The sequence below is a fragment of the Gracilinanus agilis genome, chromosome 3, assembly GCF_016433145.1.
Source record: "Gracilinanus agilis isolate LMUSP501 chromosome 3, AgileGrace, whole genome shotgun sequence".
Taxonomy (NCBI): Eukaryota; Metazoa; Chordata; class Mammalia; order Didelphimorphia; family Didelphidae; genus Gracilinanus; species Gracilinanus agilis.
Window position 1 is genome coordinate 382,176,330 of NC_058132.1, and position 13,669 is coordinate 382,189,998.

A 13,669-nucleotide genomic window follows, 5' to 3' on the forward strand; every position below is an offset into this window, starting at 1 on the left:
ACGTTAAAGAGAAGGATTTTATTTGGTTCCAGAGGACAGAACTAGTGACAATGAGAGGGAAGTTGCAGTTAGGCACAATTTGGCTGGCATAAAGAAAAAGTACTACAGATTAGAGCTTTGGCAATGATAACATTAGAAAGCAATCAGCAAATATTTTTTAACATTCACAAATAATTTTATAAATAATTTCTTATTTTATCTTTATCTTTATATTTATATTTATAACTCTGGGAGATGTTATTATTGTTATTATTCCTATCTTACAGATGAGAAAATTGCAGTAGAGGTCAAGTGATTACCAAAGCTCACAAAGGAAGTAAGTGTTGATGGCAGGATTTGCACTCAGTTCTTGCCACTTGGTCAGCACTCTAGCCCCAGCATCACCTAGCTACTTAGTTGAAGGGGAAACTGGAATAGGATGCCTTTGGAACAAGTAGGTTCCTCCTTATTGGACATCATCTCCTGGACCTATTATAGAGAAGAATTTTGTTTGGACTGTGCTAGATGGCTTTTGAAGTTCCTTCTAATTATGAGAATCTCTTATTCTGAGTCTTTAATAAGTGTGTGGATTATATTTATCATTCTATGATGAAACTGTATAGGACAAAAACAATCAAAGGTACATTTAATATATTTTGTTAGTGGGATCTTAATTTCTTTACATGCCTTTTTACTTATCTAGTAGTCTTATGTAATTCTATGACATCATCCCTCTTGAATTAATAGTACCCTCTATTTTGTTATTCCTCTTGATGCCCCCTTTTCCTCATCCATGTTGCTATCATCTAGACTCACCTGTCTCCTTGATGCCCTCAACTTTTCCTACCCTTCATTCCATTTTGTGGGGACTGTTTTTCAAGATGATGGGCAAATCTGATAAAATTATTGAGTATTAGAGTTGGAGGGACTGAGATCAACTAGTCTTATTTCCTTCTCAATCTGTAGCAATGCATTTTCTGACATGCAAGGCCATGATTATATTGCCCCTGCTTCAACAAGGTATGAGGATTCATTACTTTTCAAAGTAACCATTTCACTGCTGCATAGCTCTAATTATTAGAACATAATATTTGTCCTCATGTTGAGCAAAAAATATTTCTCTTTATAACTTTACCCAGTTGTTCTAGTTTTGCCCTCTTTAAACATTTGTACTCCAAACATGGATAGTTAAAATAGAAAACGTGGAAATATAAAATAAGTTGGCAAACAATTTTACCAATTCTTGATGGAACCTGACTAATTACCAGAATGTGGTCATAAAATTATCTTGTTCATAAAAATCAGATGTCTACAAAAATCTATTAATTTAGTGGTGGTTAATACAGTGTCCTATACTTTGGAAAGCATTTTATAGAGGATCAAAATAGAAGGAAAGAAATTATCTTTAGAGTATATTATAGAATTCTCAGTCAATTGGAAGATATGGATAATGCTTTCCTCATACAGATTGCATAACTACTTCAGAGGGAAGGGATAATAGTGATGGGATAATTCAATTTTTGAGATATCAGCTGGAAGTCTCATCTTACTAAAACCAGAGACTGACAAATTCCTGACTTGCTGACCAGATGTCAACAGGTAAATGAAAGAAAAGAGGTACTACTGCTCTAGATTTAATTCAAATAACAAGGAAGAAATGATTGTTAATAATGAAATGACGGGACATTTGAGAGAAAGTGACCATGCTAGTTTGGGGTTTATATTCATGAAGGAAGGATGTTCCGAGCATTTGTATAGTAGCTTGCCTATTTAGTACCTGAGAGATAGGTTAGGGTCAAAGGAGGACAAAAAGTAGAACTACTCAAAGTTGAGAAAATCCAAGAATAGCACAGAAATCGGGAAGCGGTCTGGTCCGTTTCTTCATTTTTGCAACATTGTTGTCAGAATCAGCACATTTACCTTGGAGGCCAAGGTATGTCAGGGAGAAATTGGCCAGTGTTTAAGAGTCTATCTATTATCTGGATCTTTTTTATTTTTGGTGAGACAGACTGAATCACAAGCACAGATAGATTGTGATTGGCATTCAAGATCTTTACATTATCTTTTCTCTGAAACAAACTCATCTTTCATCCTTCTCTATTACTACTTTCCTTTACCCAGTTTTTTAAATCACCTTTTGCATCATATTCTATTCTTCCCTTTGGCACTTCCCATATCTAGTAGTTACTATATTCTGATGTTTATGTATCTATATCTTTCATGTTTTTCTCCTTTTCTCTGCTCATGAAGCCACTACCCTAGCTCATCACCCCTCACCTAGCCTTGGCTGTCATACCTCCCAAATGCTTTTCCTCCCTCAGGTCTCTCTCTAGTCAAACCCGTTCTCCACACAGATATCAAAGTGAATTTATTCAAGGTTGGGGTTGGCCGTGCCATCTCCCTACCTAACAAACTCCAATGTCCCCCTGTTGATTCTAGCATCAAATATTATTTCATCTTTTAATTATTTTTAAATGTTTTTGTGATGCTCATGATTATTAATATAGTAATAGATGTGTCTAATCTGTAAATAAATGAATATAAACATTTTGGGGGTCCAAGTTCAAAAGTGTTTTAGTTATTGGATGTGTGACTGAAAGGGTTTGGAGACCACTAATTGAGAGTGTTGCTAGTGTTATGCAACTTCTGCTATTCACATGCTTTGTAGAGAAAGTTGTTTGTTGTTGTTTTTGACATTAACCTTTCGCTTACTAGCAGGTTAGAATTCACTCTTTTGGTTAATAAATCCATTGCTGCTAATAAAAGATTGTTAAGTCTCAATTGCTGTGATATGACCAAGAAGGAACTGCTCTGTTAAAAGCGAGTTGGGGTAGAAGGTAAGTTTCTTCTCCAAAAAAAAAAAATGATCTCTTTAGCCTCTCTCATCCCTATTATTTCAGAGGTTGAGTGGAGTACTTAGAGTTTTCTCTGTAATTGGTTCCTGACAATTTTCTTCCCACCCAACCAATGGTGCATTTAAAATTTTGAGCATATTCAAAATTAAGTTAGGGAATTGGTACTGTACCCTATAATTTCAGTGGTGCAAAAGAGTAGCTTAGCTGAAAGCAACCTTTCATATAAACTTAAAAATCAACCCACCATAAAATAACAATGCAATTTCGAGTGAACAAAAGTTTTTCTCAGTCTTTGGAAATCCCACTGACTTTGCCCATCTCTTTTGCTTCTGTCAACTACACTCTCTACTTCTCTTTGACAAATGCCTGGAACACAGTAAGTACTTAATAAATGCATGTTTCCTTCCTTCCTTTTATCTTATGGTTAAATTAAAAGAAGTCAGGTTCCTTTTGGCAGAAAGCACGCCGAAAGATTGCTTTATTTTTTGCCTTTCTTTATGTTTCTAATTGTCACAAATTTGATTTTTTTTTAGAAAAAATGTCATTAAACAAGTATACAGGTGAGTGCCTTTAATATGCCTAGCATTGTGTTCATACTGTTCTGAACAATAGAGAGGATGTATAAAACAGTTCTTACTAATACAGGGTTTCCAATGAAACCCAAAGGAAAAGGAAATATATTGGAGGAGGTTCACTATTGGGCCTTAAATAAACTTGTCCTTATTTTCCCAAGGTGTATATAACCTGTGAACCAGTTTTAAATTTAGTGTTTTGATCTATTTTGTATCAGAATCAATTTCAATTTTTTTCAAACACCCTATGTAAATACACTTAGGGGTTAGAAATTGGAGAGGGGAGGGGAGGAAAGGTAAGCTTGTATTTGTAAGCTGTGCTATTTGGATACAGAAAAGTTCTATTAATTTACTGTCTTTCCATGTTTTATAGATAGTTTTTCTGGCTTTTTTCAAACTCAACTAAAAGCTCAATTTCTGTAAGAAGCATTTTCTGATCCCTCCTTAATTCTAGGTCCTTCCCTTTTGGATTATCTCTAATTTACAATCTAAACATTTCTTATATAGTTGGTTCTTCATTAGAATATGAGCTCCTTGAGGGCAGAGACTATTTTCTTCTTTGCATCCTCAGTTTAACACAGTGCCTGTGAGAGAGCTCCTTAATAAATGTTTCTTGGCCAAAAGCAGTTTATAATCAAATATTCTTGATCAAATACTTGTTTTGGGGGGTGACTGAGAGATAATGCAAAAGTACTGATTATGGAAAGGCAGTGGTTTTAGGTAAGGGCTAAAATTAGTTATGGGGAGAAAAGATATGGTGTCTAGGTGAAGAAAAGCAAGGTGAACCAAAAGGACAGAGTCCTTCTTCCATCCTTTCAGTGTAGGTTTCTGACTAGTTTCTGGTGACAGGTGTTATAGGAAAAGAAATGACACCTAGTGGGCATAATCAATGGAAATGGATTAAGGTATCTCAATGGCAGGTCAGGATAAAGCTTTTAAAAATTTTATTGCTCTTGACCAGCAAAGGCCTGACATTTTTTCTTTTACTGTTAACCATATTTGCTCAAATCTCCTGCTGTATTTTTAATCCTATATTTTCCCAAGCATTGCTAATGGTTTGGATTCAGAGTCTGGGTTAAAAAGTCAATTTAAGGTTATATCAAGTTCATTTCACTTTGGTCATCTCTTCTTTTTCAGGGAAAAGATTATCCCCTTGGATAATAGGGTCACTTTCCTTTTCACTCTCTTCCTAACTCCTTTTTGGGGATTTTAATACAGAATAGGGACATCTGAGCTTGTCCTTCTCCCTACCCCGAATAGGCTTTCCTCTCTATTATTCCCCCCCAGACTGAGGGGAAGGTTTGCTCTATTAGGCTCATGGATATTTTTATTCAGTCATTCCTGTTCTTGCTAAATGGTCAGATTTCAAAGTGATCTATTTTCTGCTAGGCGACAGAGCCCTCTGAAGCAGCTCCAGAATGTTTGTCTTTTCTATCTAGAGATGTGAGGTCAGCAAGGCAGGGAATGCAAGAGAGATAAACAGGGACAGAGGAATGCATAAGATCATCTCAGCAATGCCTCAGCAGTGAGGTTGCCAGAGGACTGCAGCAGGATGTCCTTGAAAATGTCACTGTGCTTGAGGTAACCTTTGAGAATGAGTGTGAGCTGCCAATGCAACATAATGGGTTTTCTGTCTTTATTTATACGACATTATTAAAATGAATGTAAAGTAATCTACTCTAATGTCTTGTCTTTCCCCTCAGTGAGTCGCTTGACAGGGGTGGAGAGGGGAAAGAAGGCTACCCTTATTTGCTTCTGATGAGTAAATGCAAAAGTAAATCTTCGTTATGAAGCTCTTTCAGATGAGGGTGTTTCAGATATTAAACCTTTACATCTTACCTCCCAGCTCAATCACACTGCAGCCCGAGTGTGCACTGAAAAACTTTATAAGATGGTATTTCACACTGCACATTTGATTTCAAAAGTCTAAATGTGTTTAGGCTTTATAAGCATTTAAGTGGTTTGGGTTCTGAGAAAAATCAACCACATAAAGCATCCACTGCTCGATTAATCATAGGAACAAAGAAAGCTACAGTTGGAAGAGTCTGAAAGGAGACCTATTTTTGTTTGATCCCCTCATTTTGAAAAAAGATAAAACTGAGGCCTTCATGTGTGAGAGACTTTGCTCAAGGACATTCAGTTAATGTCAGAGCCAGGATTAATTCTCCAAAAATATTAATGCAATGTTAACTGTGAAATGCAGACATGGAATTTGTACTTAAGAAATTTCTTGGGTCAAAATATGAGCCTCATTTTAGTGGCCCATTTGTCTTGTCCAGGAACAAAGAATTAAAAGTTGGAATGGATCCCAGAAGTCATCTAGCCTGAGTGCTCAACTTACCCCTAGTCACACAGGTAGTAATCATCAAAGTCTGTCTTTCAACCCAGGTCCGTTGATTCCAAAGTCATTGTCCATTGTAGTATACTACCTTCCTTCTTAACTAAAGGAAAAGCATAGACCATAAGAGGTTAAATGATCATAAAACTAGAACTGGAAGTGAACATAGAAGCCAATTAAGTCCAACTTCCCCATTTCATAGGTAGGTACTTACCAGTGTTATATGTGTATTAGAAGACAGGGGTTGCTTTCATATTTGTAGACTATCATTCCAAGTTTGGCGACATTTCCTCAGCCACACATTTCATTTTTGGGGGGGGAACGAGTTTGTGTTTTTATTAGATTAGGGAACACTCCACACAGATTGGTAGCATTAGTATTACAGTCTCCTGGAGTCCCCAGAAGTAGAGTAATTTGTCTGTGACCACAAATCTAATATGTCAGAAGCAGAATTTGAATCCATATCTCTTGTACTACAAAACTAGGCCATGCTACATCATGGTGCATTTCTGCTGCCTCATTTCACATAGGAAAATGTCTGGGAAGGCCTAGAAAAAGGAATCTTGATTTTTACACAGGAAGTCACATAAGATCATACATGGAAAACTTATATAGGTTTGAAGAGGCTAAACAATTAAAGGATGCTTTTTCCCTTTTGTGTGACAAACATTTACTAGTGGCCTAGAGAATAGATGATGCCTAGATGGAAATATAATATCACAATTTACCCAGAGCTCTCACCTGCCCTATCTTTTTATTGCTGCTTAAAACTTTTCCATTAAAACCAAACTCAGAAATAGGCTTTTTGCTGCAAGGGAATTCTTTTTGCAAAGAGCTAGGGACATGTAGATGTTGTTTCAGTAAATCATCATCTTGAATACTGCTATAAAATAAAGACACTTTAAAAATAATCCTAAATAATTTTCACATCCCAAATGAGTGTTGCCCTTCCAAGGAAGCACCTTGGTAGGCCATATCCTTATTCTTGTGACAATGTCATTGCTCAAAATATTTTCACAATACCTTTGGGAATTATCGACATAGTTTTTAAAGCCCATGGGTAAAATCTCTCTTGGTATTTTATAATCATGTAAAATAACTCATATTTCCCCATTCTTGCACAACTGTGTTGATTGAGTGTAGGCAATACAAGAGAATAATAAAAATTGTGTTTTCTTGACGTGACAAAAATCATTCCAATAGAGCACTGAATATGGTAGACAAGCTCAGCAATGTACAGAGGATATGCTGTCTTTAACTGCATATGTGCCTCAAATTATGAAGCAAAATTTTATCCCTTATCTTTACCAAGGCAGATAATAGAAAAAGAAGGTAAAGAAAAGGAAGAAAAGAAAAAAACTTTGCTCTAGGAAAATGTATAGACTCTATTCAACTCAGTAGATATAGATATAATTATATTGCCCCAAAGATAGTATGTAGATGCAATCTTTCTGAAGTTCTACAAAGTTCATTTTACCACGTTGACCATAATGGAGCAAAATGACAGTACCTGAAACTATTTCTCTGGTCAGATTTCTGAGCCTTAGTTTCATTTCTTTAAACTATTTAATTAGTTTTAAAAATAGCTAGTGCTACATATTGGCCCTCTTGGAGGGATCAAGGGAGCTCCAGGGAGATAGATCATTTTGTTACTCATCCATCCTATGGGAAATACATTAGAACTCCCCTAGGAGAATGTAAGCCTCTTGAGGAAGAGGATAGTGTTGCTTTTCATCTTCATAATTTTGCACAGGGTAGGAGATAAAGCTCGTAGCTAATAGAGTGAAAAGAATTAAGATCTAATTATATTACTTCAGCTTAGAACATTGGAGAAGAGAGACATGTGAAACATGATTGCTGTTTTCAGTTATTTGAAGGATTGTCGTGTAGAAGATGTATTAGATTTTTTTCAGCGTGGCCTCAGAAGGCAGTACAAGAGAAAGGGGTAAAAACTGCAAAGGGGTAAATTTAGGCTTAATGGAAGAAAAGCTTCCTAATAATTAGTGATATTCCAAAGTGTAATAGGCCTTCTCAGGAGCTTTGTCTTGTGTTCTTTACAACACTCTAAGGAAATCTTAAAAAAACAATAACTTGGATTTCTGCTTATCAGGTATATTGTAGAGAGGATACTTATAGTGCCTCACACCTCTCATACAGGGTGTATAGACATTTAGTCACTCTGAGCTGGCTTGTTCACTGCAACTTGCCTTTATACAGGCAAATCTCAGTTTTTGTAGAAAGACCACCACCTTTTTTTTTTTTGGGAGGAGAGTATTATGAAATAAATTTGAAAAAAACAAATAGCATATACACTGAATGAGGATAACAAAACTTGAAGTGAGATTTGCCTTTTATTTACATAAAGTCCATACCTTCTTTCATGTGGAAAACATCAATATCATGAACCAAAAACCCAGGCACATGCATTATAATATGTAAATCAGAACAATAATAAATACATGTTAAAATAGTCTTTTAAACCAAAACTGTTCCAAACATAATATGTATTAGGTTGACACATACAGGCATACTTCACTTACAGAGAGGACTAATGACATGAGGAGGTGCCATTGATGTGTAAATTGGATTTAAGTGAGGCAGAGTTGGAGAAAGTCAGTGGCCTCACCCTCTTCCAGTCAACCATGTCCAGTGGTAAGACAAAAGTTAAAAAGACTAATAATGGCCTGGGATACAGTGGATGACCTTGGCATCTTCCATCTCTGACCAACCTCTAAATGCTCCATAGCACCTACTTCAGCTACCTTTATGACTGGTGAAAAAATTGTTCTCATCTGCCCATCTCTCTGGGGGCAGTCTTTTCATGCTTTTGAAGCCCTCTAAATCACTGATGCATTTGTGGCCAATCAGTTATCCTCAATCTAGTTTAGCCTATCTGCCATGATAGCTTACCAGGATGTGTGTGACTATTGCACATGCTGCAGTTTCTTGGAGCCATAGGTGAGAGTTGGGCAAAAGGTGGACCCCAAAGTTAGATAAGCAGCCCTGGAAAGGGCTTGGCAGGCCTTCATACTAGGGATGCTAGTCTTCAATGAATACTCTATATGTTTCCTGAGAGGTTATCCTAATCAGAATGCTTTCCAGAGACTCACATTAGCTCTTATGATGGCACTTGTAGATTTAAAAACATAACTTTTAATTTGCCGATAAAGCAAAACAAATGATAATAATTTCACAGACATTAATTCATTAAAGAAAACACAGGAATAATAATATAACATAATCTACCATGAATCTGTATCATGCTTTCCTTCCAAAACACTAAGTATCTTTGGGTAAGTTGGCCACACATAGATGCCTAGCAATGATGAAAGCTGATGTGTAGAGAGTCAGTCACAACTCTGTACTATAAACTCTGATGTCATTGGTTCACCCAGGAATATTAATATCACTCAGACGTAACTTACTGTAGTTGGGAAAATCCTCTTCTCTTTTGCTCTGAAATAATTATGAGCTCTTTCAACTTACTATCACTTTCAAAAGTGATGTTACTGAGTGTTAGTTCTTAAATTAAGTAGAAATTCCCTTTAAGCCAGAGAACTGTAAATCTCCACAAGCTGGCTCTTTCTGGGCAATTCAGAAAATCCCAGCCAAATATTTACTCACCAAATGCCACATCAACCAATCAGTTTGTAGCAAATAGAGCTCTTAGGAAAAAATGGCTAAGGTTAATACTCAGAGCAAGGCAGACAAGCCCAACTAGCTTTTCATTCTCCAATATGTTATGCCAACCAAACAGCTTGTAGCAAAAAGAGGTTTCTGTAAAGTAACTCCCTCTCAAACTATTCAGAACAGAAGAGGGCAACTGGCACTTCGGAGAGGCTTCAGTCACTGCTCTCAAATCTAGATGGTACTGACAGGTCGTATCTGGCACTGTATACTTATCCAATGAATTCTCATCTCTTTTCAGGAACTAACAATTGACGCCTTCTTGTCAGCTGATTAGTGTTCTTGCTACCAGTTTCTTCACAGAGCTCTGACACAGTCGGTTTTTCTACTTCCCTCTCAGTCTTTATTCTCTGGCTCCATTATAGGCAGACTTCTTCAAATCCTTTTCACCTACCTTCAGCAGCTCAATTCATTGCTTCCCCAGTAAGTACTTTGAGAATCCCATTTCCCTTATGAGGCAAAATCTCTACTAAAATATCCTATGAAATCAACAGTCCTTATTTAATCACCTCATGGTCTCCAAACAGTAACAAATGAACTAAGAACTAAGAAATGACAATGCCCTACAAATTCAGCTACTCTGTAATCCTCAAAGAGGTTCCTTATGACAGTATGTTTTTCTGAACTGTATTCTTGTTTTCATTTCATCAGTTTTTTTAAACCCTTGCCTTCTGTCTTGGAGTCAATATTGAGTATTGGCTCCAAGGCAGAAGAGTGGTAAGGGTAGGCAATGGGGGTCAAGTGACTTGCCCAGGGTCACACAGTTGGGAAGTGTCTGAGGCCAGATTTGAACCTAGGACCTCCCATCTCCAGGCCTGGCTTTCAATCCACTGAGCTACCCAGCTGCCCCGATTTCATCAGTTTTTAATGCAAAAAAGTCCTTCCTTTCTCTGTCCCCTTTAAGCCATCAAACTGCTTATATACAAAACAGGCATCACATAATATCATTTATAAAGTGATTTAAGCCTTTTTATTTATGTTACAGTTAATTTTCTGTATCTTTTGTAATCATATTCATGGGCAATCTAGAAACTACACAGAAATTTTAGAAGTATTTTTGATAAGATTTTTTCCTACTCTTAATGAACTCTAAACCTAGAAAGTAATACTTTACATACTTTACTTGTTGATTCAATTCTTTTTCTTTATTCGAAAGTACTTGTTCTGACATTTTCAATAAAAATGGTTCCATCTTAAAGGATAATACATTAAAGAGACACCATTTTACACAGAACCAGGTAATTTACATCTCTGAAGATGAATTATGCTATTTTGTGATGATGAATGTTTGTCTAGTTGCATTGAATTTTCAGGAGTTCAAATTGATGTTTGTTGGAATAGACTGAGATGTTAAGTTCTGGACATGTCACTTTGGTAGTGTCTTATAAATAAACCAGTCTTCTTGGGATTATTTAAGGGATCAAGTCACATTGTAGAACCATCAGGACCACTTATGTTGTGGATGGTCATCTAGGGAAAGCCATGATGGAATTGTTCCCATCTCAAGTCCAAGGGAGTTCACCAATTTCCAGTAAATAGCAAGTCTAACAGCTGTTTGAATCACTGCATTCAGCTAGCTAGGCTGTTTCCTTGTTTTTTACCTGGCAATGTGTTGAAGAAATTGGAAACAATGCTATTCAAATTTGTATCTCTATGTGCTATAATTCCCAGAGAACCTAGTAGCTTTCCAGGAGTCCTTTCCAAGTTGTAATGAGCCACCTGCTTTTGGTAGACAGAGCTCAGTTAAGCAGAATCCTGGCCAACAGCTATCTTGGCATCTTGTTTTCTTTGACTACATATACAGCCTAATCTCTTCTCAATACTTTATAGCAATATTTTTTATGGCTAAAGTGTATATGTAAATATACAGTTTATATGTGTATATGTAAATATACAATTCTCTCTCTGTCTCTCTCTCCCTGTCTGTCTCTCTCAATATGACTCTTTTTGTATCTCAAATGCTTTGCATAGAGCCTAGTACATTGTAGGTACTTAATAAATGTTGATAAGATTTATTGTCATTCTCTCATTTAAGTGTTATCAGGTCATTATTTATGATTCATTTTATATTCTCTCTTTTTTTCTTTATGTATATAGATGGGGAAAATGTACCTGCAATTCTATCAGTGTAGGGAACTCCAGGTGTGGGTATATTGATTAAGACAAGCAATTCATCTGTAACTAATCATTGTGGCACTCTGAAGAACTAAGAGGTTAAATAAGTTATCCTAAATCACTCAGCTTGTATCTATAAGAGGCAACATTTGAATTAACATCTTCCTGACTAAAATAAATTCCTCTAGCCACTACTATCCTGAAGGGATAAGAGATGTGCAAGTTCTTACTTAGGATCTCTTTTATTAAAATACAACACCATGGTTAATTATTGCCAAAATTAATGATAGATACTAAATGATATTATAGCTTGGAGTCTGTATGTGTAGGATGAATGAATGGTGGAGGGGATTGGCTGGGGAAAGCCTCCAGATAAGGTAAGATTTAAATATTAAATAGGGTCTTGAAGCCTAGGAAGGATTCTATTTTTATGTCCAAAAGAATAAGTTGTGTTTTGATATGATGGACCTAAATAAGTTCATAAACAAAATACCCACAAAGTTAAATAAAGATGGGTATGGTTTAGATAAGCAGAGATAAGAGACATACCGTCCTAGGCAAGGAAGAAATATTATGGTATTGATTCACCATCTTTCATTATTAGAACAAAACTCTATTTCCATGACCTATGAGTTCATCATTGAGGAGGTTAAATTCTTATGAATCCACTCCCAAAATTAGATAGATTTTTTTAAAAACAGAGAGATTGAAAGGAGGCTTGTTTGTTTTGAAAACCAAATATAACCAAAATGATGTAATGTTTTTTATAAAAGATATTAAAGACTTTCTATGTCATGACTGTCCCTTTGAAAAATGTGTTTCTGTTGGGTGCAGCCTTTATTTTGAGATGGTGAGTTTAGGGTAATAAACCTTTGCTTTCTGAGATAAACATAACTTTTTCAAACTCTTCTTTTGAGAGGGGGAGAATCTAGAAGCTAACTAATCCCAACAAAGTAGTCTGACCCCTGGAAAGAATAACAGAAGTGCTAGGGAGTTAGGGAGGATGTCATTAAGAAAGTGGTTCCTGGAGGAATTCGATATCAAATAGGATGACCTCCAGGAATTGATGCAGAGAGAAAGGAATAGAACCAGGAGAACCTTATACACAGAGATGGATACACTGTGTCACAATTGAATGTAATGAACTTCTCTACTAGCAGCAATGCAATGACCCAGGACATTTCTGAGGGACTTATGAGAAAGAACACTATCCACATCCAGAGAAAGAACTGTGGGAGTAGAAACACAGAAGCAAAACTGCTTGATCACATGGGTCGATGGGGATATAATCAGGGATGTAGACTCTAACTGATCATCCTAATGCAAATATCAATAATATGGAAATAGGTCTTGATCAATGACACATGTAAAACCCAGTGGAATTGTTCGTTGGCTACAGGAGGTGGTGTGAGAGGAGGGAGGGGAAAGAACATGAATCATGTAACCATGGAAAAACATTCTAAATTAATTAAATAAAAATTTTAGAAAGAAAGAAGGAAAGAAGGAAAGAAAGAAAGAAAGAAAGAAAGAAAAAGAAAGAAAGGAAGAAAGAAAGAAAGGAAGAAAGAAAGGAAGGAAGAAAGAGGTTCCTCAGGGAAAGATCTGGTTAATGAATTTCTTATTTGTGAGTATAATTAGGTCTCCATGCATTCCCATCCTGCTCTGGAGCAAAGGGATAAAATTATTTTTAATAATAAATGGAAGACATAGACATTGAATTTCATAAAATGATACATTTTGACCAGTTAAAGCAATTGAGTGAGAACTAAGCAAACCTGATGCAGGATGAAAATGATCAAATATATTCTGGGTATATTGATTGCCCCAACAAGAAGCAGAGATAATTTTTTTTAGTAAAGTCTGACTGGTCCAAAAACAACAATAGATAAAAGAGCAAAGAACCAAGAAAATAGATTCTAATGTCTGATGTGGTAGTGGGAAACAAGGGAAAGGAAGAGATTAGAGGTAGGCAGAACTTGTATTTCTTCAAGAAATCTTATCCTAGATAACACCTGAGTAGAATTAATGCTTGCTTTAGGGCTTCCTCAGGAATCTGCTATTTACAGATCAAATGCACCTTGACAACCAGATAAAAGAGAAAAGGCAAAAGGTGGGAGGCCTGC